The sequence below is a fragment of the Lupinus angustifolius genome, unplaced genomic scaffold (genome assembly GCF_001865875.1).
Source record: "Lupinus angustifolius cultivar Tanjil unplaced genomic scaffold, LupAngTanjil_v1.0 Scaffold_2_248, whole genome shotgun sequence".
NCBI classification, from domain to species: Eukaryota; Viridiplantae; Streptophyta; class Magnoliopsida; order Fabales; family Fabaceae; genus Lupinus; species Lupinus angustifolius.
Genome location: NW_017716657.1, coordinates 1,177 through 9,696, shown reverse-complemented (window position 1 = coordinate 9,696; position 8,520 = coordinate 1,177). Strand labels below are relative to the sequence as shown.

Here is an 8,520-nt window from a genome sequence, read left to right as displayed (position 1 = left end):
TTCTTGTTTTTTCTTTAAGATAAAACAATCAGGAATGTCATGCCCCGGTTTCTTGCAATAGCGACAAGTTTTGTTGGATTTGCGACCTCTGGATTTGGATCTGAACTTTTTATAATTGGTACTCCCTTTTTCTTGAGTTCTACCTCGAACACTTAAGCCCTCACCCTTGTCCACAGAATTAACTTCAAGATCAAATTTTTCTTTGGACAATAAATTAGATTTAACATCTTCAAAGGATAAGGTATCATTATTTCCATACAACATGATTTCTTTGAAGTGCTTATAGGTAGAAGGTAAAGAGACAACCAACAAAACAGCTTTGTCTTCATCTTCAATATTAATATCAATATTTTGCATATCCATAATAATAGAATTAAACTCATCAAGATGAGTTTGAATAGGAGTACCTTCAACCATACGAATGGTGTATAACCGTTCTTTGAGACGAAGCTTGTTTGCGAGGCTCTTGGTCATGTATAAAGTTTCTAACTTCAGCCACAAAGCCGCAGCGGTTTCTTCATTGGCAACCTCACGAAGAACCTCCTTCGACAAACAAAGTTGAATTGTTGAAAGCGCCTTTTCATCCAACTCGTCCCATTGATCATCGGTCATGGAAACTGGTTTCTTTGACTTCCCATCTAAAGCTTTCTTTAATCCGCTCTGGATAAGAACGGCCCTCATTTGGACTCGCCAAATAGAAAAGCTAATTTTGCCATCAAACTTCTCAATGTCAAATTTTGCAGACATTTTGAAATTCTCAATTTAGTAAGAGCTCTGATTCCACTTGTTAAGGTTAGAGCACAATGCGGAAGCACAGGATTGAATCAATTGAGAACAAAAGAGAAGCAAGTAAAGGATAAAGAAAATAACACACAAGATTTAACGTGGAAAAACCCCTCAGTGTGAGAGGAAAAAAACCACGGGCGATCAAGAGCAAAATTCCACTATGTAAAAAAGAAGAGTACAAGAAATCCTCTTATAATGATGAGGACAAATGACAATATTTTTCTCACAAATACTCTCTCAAATGGAACAAGAATTCTCACCAAGAATGCACTCACAATATATGTGTAAATGAAAGAGATGTTGTGTGTTGTGAAGATGATTTTGAAGCTCTCTATATGTGTCCTTTTATAGGCAAGCAAAGTCTTGGTATCTTGGATTCCAAGCATTGGATGCTTGGAAACAAAGCCATAAAAGTGACATAAAATGCCCTTAAAGAGAGCCATAAAATTGTCATAAAATTCTTTTAAGGCATAGTAATGAGAGGCATCTAACAATCTCCACCTTGGCTCGAATTTGATAAGTTGCTCATCGCCAAATAATGCCCCGAAGGGCACTCAAGTGCTGTAGAGACCAACCAAGTCCAAGCAAAGTTGGAACTTGGTATTCGGAAGTGGCTTGGTAAGTATATCTGCTGGATTCTCTGATGTGTGAATCTTTTCCACCATAATTTCACCAATAGCAACAATATCTCGGATAAAGTGACGTTTTATATCAATGTGTTTGGTCTTGTCATGATAACGATTATTCCTGGTCAAATGAATAGCACTTTGACTATCACAAAACACTGTAAGAACACCCTGTATTAGACCAAGTTCATTTACCAAACCTCGGAGCCAAATAGCCTCCTTCACACCCTCCGTTGCTGAAATATATTCTGCTTCAGTCGTAGACAATGCAGCAATGGACTGAACGCCCGTTAGGAAGAACTCCAAAGTTACACATCCTAGAAAGTTGCATTCTATAAAGCATTTTCACCTTCTCCACACCTCGTATGCACCTCTTTTATTCTTTCAGCAGATCTACAAATCTCACTACAACTCCAATCAAATAAAGCAACACAAATGTTGTCTGCCTGAGCCTTCCATTCACAATTTGCAAGAGTAACCCAACCAAGAATTTGCAAGAGCACAATTTTAGCACTCTTCAGTCTACTAATTTGATTTCGTTTTTAATTGAATTTTTTTCCCCCATCATAAGTGAAGTAGCACTTACTGATTCAGTGCAAGTATGAAGCCAAAACGATGGAAATGTCCTACAACTGTCTTGTGGCATTACGAAAGTACTTGTTTCCCGACTCGCCAAACTTCTAATGTTCTAGTTCATGGTACCTTATACCTCTGCGCAACAAAGTAGACATGTAAGAAGTTATGCAAGTTTTAACTATATAATTCAACAAAACAAATATAAAAGAAAAGTATGCCTTACTTTTGAGATAGGATAGGTCCAGATTTCATGCATCCAATATATATCCTAGGTTTAGATCTGTCTCTAGCTAAAGTTTCTCTCAGTGTTGCTGAAACATATTGAATAACAAAGTAAGGCAAATAGTTTTCATATAAACTTATGTTTGGCATTTTGTAGGTTAACATTTTTATATTTTCAACATCCCAAAGGCTTAAGTTAATTCCAAAATGCCAAATCCCGATGATTTTATATATAAAGTTAGAGATTATCAAGATTTTTTAAAACTTTAGATACATATATTTACATGAATACCATCATCAAATTTAACATAGAAATCAATATCCCATAAGTTCAAAACAACAACCCCTAATTTTGCATGGGAAAGGGAAGACACAATGAAGAAAAATGATCATATATCTTAAATTACCAACCTCAAGAAATCTCCATGCATTTTTATCCTCTGCTTTAATTACTTTGTCTAAAATACTTCTTGATTTAGCACTTGATAAAGATTAAAAAATGGTCAAATTTATAATTCATTGAATATGCTTATGAGTTATAACTAACAATGAATATTATCAATGATAATATTTCACAGCACCTTATATTGTCTAACAATACAGCTTGAAGGCATGGTTACTATCGAACTAAAGATATCTTTTACCAAAGCATTTTCAAGTGCAATATAAACAAAAGCATGATAAAATTTCCAATTATATAATCAAATCATTGAAGGAAAGATGGCTTAGCTACCTGTGTCCAATCACAAAGCGCATGATAATGCCCTTCTCTTCCACTAGCTTATTTATTTTATCACCTATTTGCATTGTTATTAAAAGAATCAACATCTCCAACCACAATCAAAAAGCAAACATAATGAAATAAAATAATAGCAGAAGGATCAAATCATGAACCTTGTGGCTGCTATATGTAGTATTAATACATACCTTCATTAGGTACTTTCTCTTATCAGATGATCTAGTCATGCTTATATCTTCTAAAATAGGAGAGTCATTTTGTATAAACTCATGAGCTACCCTTGTAGCAACCAATTCCATCTCTAAATTTGAAATAGTCTTGTCTAAAGTTCTACAATCAATACATTTTCCTAAAGTTTAACATGCAAAATAGAAAAAAATAATTAGACTCGGAAATGAATAGCATAAAACTTACTCCATGGAACTGACCCTTGAAAGCTCCCTATAGATGTCTTTTTGTGAACTGGGATAGTTAAGTAACTTTGAGTTGAATATTGTAAACATTTCTAGGCAATGGAAAAATCAAGCTAGTGTCAAACAAATGAATGAGACTTGGCTAAAGTAACATACAAATTTTTATAGAAAATACAACTGAAAGTAAAAAGGATTAGATCATCTTTCAAACAACTTTAGAAAAGTGAGAAAAAAAATTAGGTGTAAATAAAAATACATATATTTGATTCTACACTGTTGGCACATAGTAAAAGAATATGGGTAAACATCAAGAGAAGAAATTTGGTGTTAAAGCCTTCCTAAGCATAGAAAATTTCACTACAAATTCTGATATAGGTGTTAAAAATTGAAAAAATGCTACCTACTTGGTCAATTGCACAACTATTGAGAAGTTACAACTCTCTCATAAAGCTCTTGAATGTTATAGGATGGAACTTAGAATCATTGAGAAGTTGAACCCTCTCTGAAATTACATTCAAATTTTCAACTTCTGAAATTGTTAGTTGTGCTCCTGTAATGAACATCAAATTTTCTAATTAGAAAACTCATTGTTCTTTTATTCTTCTATTCATCCATACTGCAAAAAAATGTATTAATGCAATCATAAAAATAGAAATTAATCCTAATAAAGATAGACTATAAAATAGACAATAATTCTGAAGTCCAACCATTTCCAGAAGCAACAAATCTCAAAATGAAATGCTCAATATATACAATCTTCTTATCATATTGTGATCTAAATCCATATTCTCTAAGATGCTAACAATCTAATATAAGTTTTCATAATGAAATCAAAGTGTCAACACCCAATAACATAGAGATACTCAAACAAAGACTTGTCCACTTAATCACAATCTTAAGTTTTTAGGATCTTATTTAACATAAGAAATGTTAAATACACATAAAACTTAAACCACAATCATTCAGACATTTCATCAAACACTTTAGGATCATTAACTTAAAAATGACAATATACATTGAGGCAGCATTTGCCACAGTTGGAGCAGCGGATGAATTTGAATGTAAGACATTTCCTACCCTAAACAAAAAAACTCACTGTTCTTTTATTCTTCTATTCATCCATACTGTAATTTTTTTATTAATGGTATCATAAAAATTAGAAATTAATCTTGATAAAGATAGACACAATATATATAATAATTTTGAAGTCCAAAAATACCAAATCTCGAAATGAAATGTTTAATAGATACAAACAAAATATTATTTCATTTAGAATAATGCTCAGACTAATCATAACAGAATATGATTAACAATTTGTCTAATTAGAAAATAATGACTAATTTGTAGACTAATGCTTTCTATCCAATTTTCTTTCTGTATATCAAATTAGACGTGTGTCGACAAACAATTGGAAATATATAATGATTATTGCATATGATTTTTGTAACATCATTCATACATAAAATTTTGAGATAACGAAATAAAAATATACATGTCATATACTAACAATCTTCTTATCATATTATGATCTAGAGACATATTCCCTAAGATGCTAACAATCTAATAATAAGCTTTCAAAATGAAATCAAAGTGTCAACACCCAACAACATAGAGATACTCAAACAAAGACTTCTGTAGTTAATCACAATCTAAAAATTTCAGAATCTTATTTAACATAAGAAATGTTAAACACACATAAAACTTAAACCACAATCATTCAGACATTTCATCAAACACCTTAGGCTCATTAACATAAAAATGATAAATGTGAAAATACCTTGGGGCAGCATTTGCCTCAGTTGGAGCAGTAAACATACCTTAGGAAATGAAAATGCAAACTTCATTTTCAAAATAAAAATAAAAATAAGATAACAATTGACACAAAATGAACATGTAATCTCTCTCATGGTACAAAAATGGTGAGGGGAAATGAGTAATTTTTTTTACCTTATTCATTCTTCTTACCTTACAATAAGTTTAGTAGTTGGAGCACAATTATTTTTTGGTGAAAGAAGATAGATGAGTTTGAGAGGAAGAAAAAAGAGAGAGATGAATTTCAGACAGCATAGAAGAGAGAGATGAAGTTGATTAATAGAAAGATATGGTAATGAAAGCCCACCGTCCAAATTCTCTAATATACACATGCAAACTATGTATTTTAGAATTTCAAACCAGATCTACAAAATGACATAATTAACCTCTTCAACATACAGGTGTCAGTAAGTAAAGATGTTTATTATAGTATTAACACCAGCCTATTCTATTCTTATAAGGATAGGGATTGAGATCACCTGTCTCGAATGGTGTCTCATTCCATGTCCCCAACCAATCAAAATATGACTTTTTATTATTTTTTGTTTTTTAAATTTTTCTTTTATTCATGTGGCAAAATGTGATAGGTTTGGAACAGAAAATGAGACACGATTGGGGACAGGTAATCCTTGTCCACAATGATAGTAGATTAATAAAAATTAAACATTTTTTACTACTACGTTTATAATAAAGTTCAGAAGTTATTGTGTATGTTACAAAACATTAAAAATGAATGAGTGGTAGAAGTGAAAAGTGTAGAAGAGGGAGCATTCAGTAGATAAAAAAAAGTGTGTGATAAAAATTGAATGATGGGAAGATGTTGCACCACTTAAACAAAGAAATAGTTGAGAATATGCCTGTAGAAACCTCAAAAGCGTGTGTTACCACACTAACCGTTAGGTTCGATTCTCCCCACCAATTTAAGTATATTGGATGCAAATGAGATGAACAGTGAATCCCCTTCATGATACTTTGGAAAACATTGATATGTTTTGCACAAACACAACAAACGTATCTTTCAATAATAGTTTACAAAGTTATGTTTCCTACACTTCTCTCATGCATTAGAGAAATGGAGGATGATTTCTTAGGTATGAAAAATTCGGATGGATGATTATGCCATCAAGTATTTCTATCTATAGAGAAGTTCATATCACTTGAGGGAGATAAGTACCTTTAGAGTTCTGCACGCCTTAACGAAAGGTTATGTAGCATAACGGTTCAATAAATAACCAAATGGACCTAATAGCCTTGTGGTAGCTATAATGCTTACTATGCATCATGTCCTTGGTTAGAATCCCAAAGGTGTGATTTTTCATTTTTATTTATATGCATTGTAAAAAACGTTAACATAAAATCATGAAACGTGGGATTGAACACACAACAATGAACCCATTGCCAAACGACACATTGTTTCATAAATCATCAACAATTTTTACATAGTTAACAGTAAATTCTGATATTTTGTAATTATCTTTCACAATCCCCACCATTTTCAAAATATAAGAAATCTCATAAATTTGGAAATATCATGGTTTCAGATAATGGTATCTTACAATTTGAACCATTACTTAGTAAGTTATGAGTTCCATTTACTCCGAATAGAAATTGGTAGACAAGCTTTGAATCAACTAGTCATTAGAATAAGCATGCACAACTCACACATGAAATCTCAGTACTATCGAAATACTTATAAATATGACACATTTGATAAGGCCTTGTGTCACGTACCCTTTTCATGAGAATTTAAGAGTCAAGCCGTTTAACTCTATGAAGCGGGCCAACTTCATTCTCATATAGGTAGACTATATCAGAAATGCACCCATAATATGCATCCAACAAATTCTTGCTATATGTTCATTAAGAGTAAAACTCACCCTTCCAACTTTTTACTTATGGTCCAAGTACTTTTATCACTTGGGATGTGTCTATAGTCAAGTACTCGCAATCATTCTAATAGTGTTTTCCACCATTGAACTCAAGACTTGATGCTACTCAAGTGTGAGTTTAGTTAACACTATTGGTGATCAATTAGACATGGGCTTGAGGCTCATCCCCAATAATGTTTTCAACATCATATCTTTTGTCAGACCTTTCGTCAAAGGATCTGCAAGATTCTTTTTAGTTCTTACGAACACTATGGAGATTACTCCATTTGCAATTAATTCTTTTACATAGCTATGTCTTAAACCAATATGTCTAGATTTTCCATTATACACTTGATGGTATGCTTTTGATAGCATAGATTGACTATCACAATGTATAGATACCGGTGCCATTGGCTTTGGCCAAATAGGTATCTCATAGAATAAGTTTCTTAGCCATTCAGCCTCTTTACTACCTGCAGCCAGAGCAATAAATTCTACAGCCATCGTGGAGTCGGCTATGCAAGTTTGTTTCTTTGAACTCCAAGAAACTGCACCTTCACCAAGGTTGAAGATCCACCCACTTGTGGAAGCGTGATCTTCAATATAAGTTACCCAACTAGCATCTGTATATCCTTCTAAAAGACTGATTAATAATCACATGAATACATACATACTAACATTCAACATTTATTATGAATACTCTATACAAAATATGTTACTTTAGAAACTTTTTCTTTAATTAGTTCACTTTGTTGAATAGTTTTATAATAGGTAAGGGTATAACTTATTTGAATTTTGATTAAAAACATAATCCAAAACAATATTCAATTCCATACTATATTTTAATAATCTGGAGATAAATAACAACACTGAAGCTATAGCCTAGTGGTAAGGTTCTTGTCTTTAAACCACTACGTCCCAAGTTCAAATACCATAAATGTTGTATAATTTTTAATTTCCGAAATTTCAAAATAAAAATATTCAAAATGACAGACAACAGCATAACAGTGTGTAATATTCATATTTATGAATTATCTTCTGCTTCTTAAACATAGAAAACCATTCTATTGGCTTTTTGCATGTTACTTCATGAAGCTATAAATTAAATATTTGTAATTAGCATAACTCAACATGAAAAAAATTATAAATTAGAAAGTCTCAAAAAAATTGTACTTTCACCTTGGATATTTATTTATAAACTAGTGACAACTTTATATTTGATATTACTTATAGTTTGTGGGGATACCTTCCCCACAAAGGCCTTAGTAGTTTTGCCTTTACAATCATATGTATTACGTTTAAACTCCTTGTTCGTATCTTGTGTGTATTATCTCAAAAGATGAATAGTAATTTCACATTAATTTTGACAATATTGCTTTTTAGAGCTAATTAAATGACCCCAACAAATGCATAAAGTTGAAACTTGTAATTGTCATTGTAATATCGAGGTTTTGGAGTTTGCATAAATTATCATGAAC

At 32.0% G+C, this 8,520-nt stretch overlaps 1 pseudogene; it reads right to left on the bottom strand.

Annotated features, from left to right (window-relative positions):
- Positions 1 to 1,729: 1,729 nt before the first annotated feature.
- LOC109337192 lies at positions 1,730 to 7,546 on the bottom strand (annotated as a pseudogene).
- Positions 7,547 to 8,520: the final 974 nt, after the last annotated feature.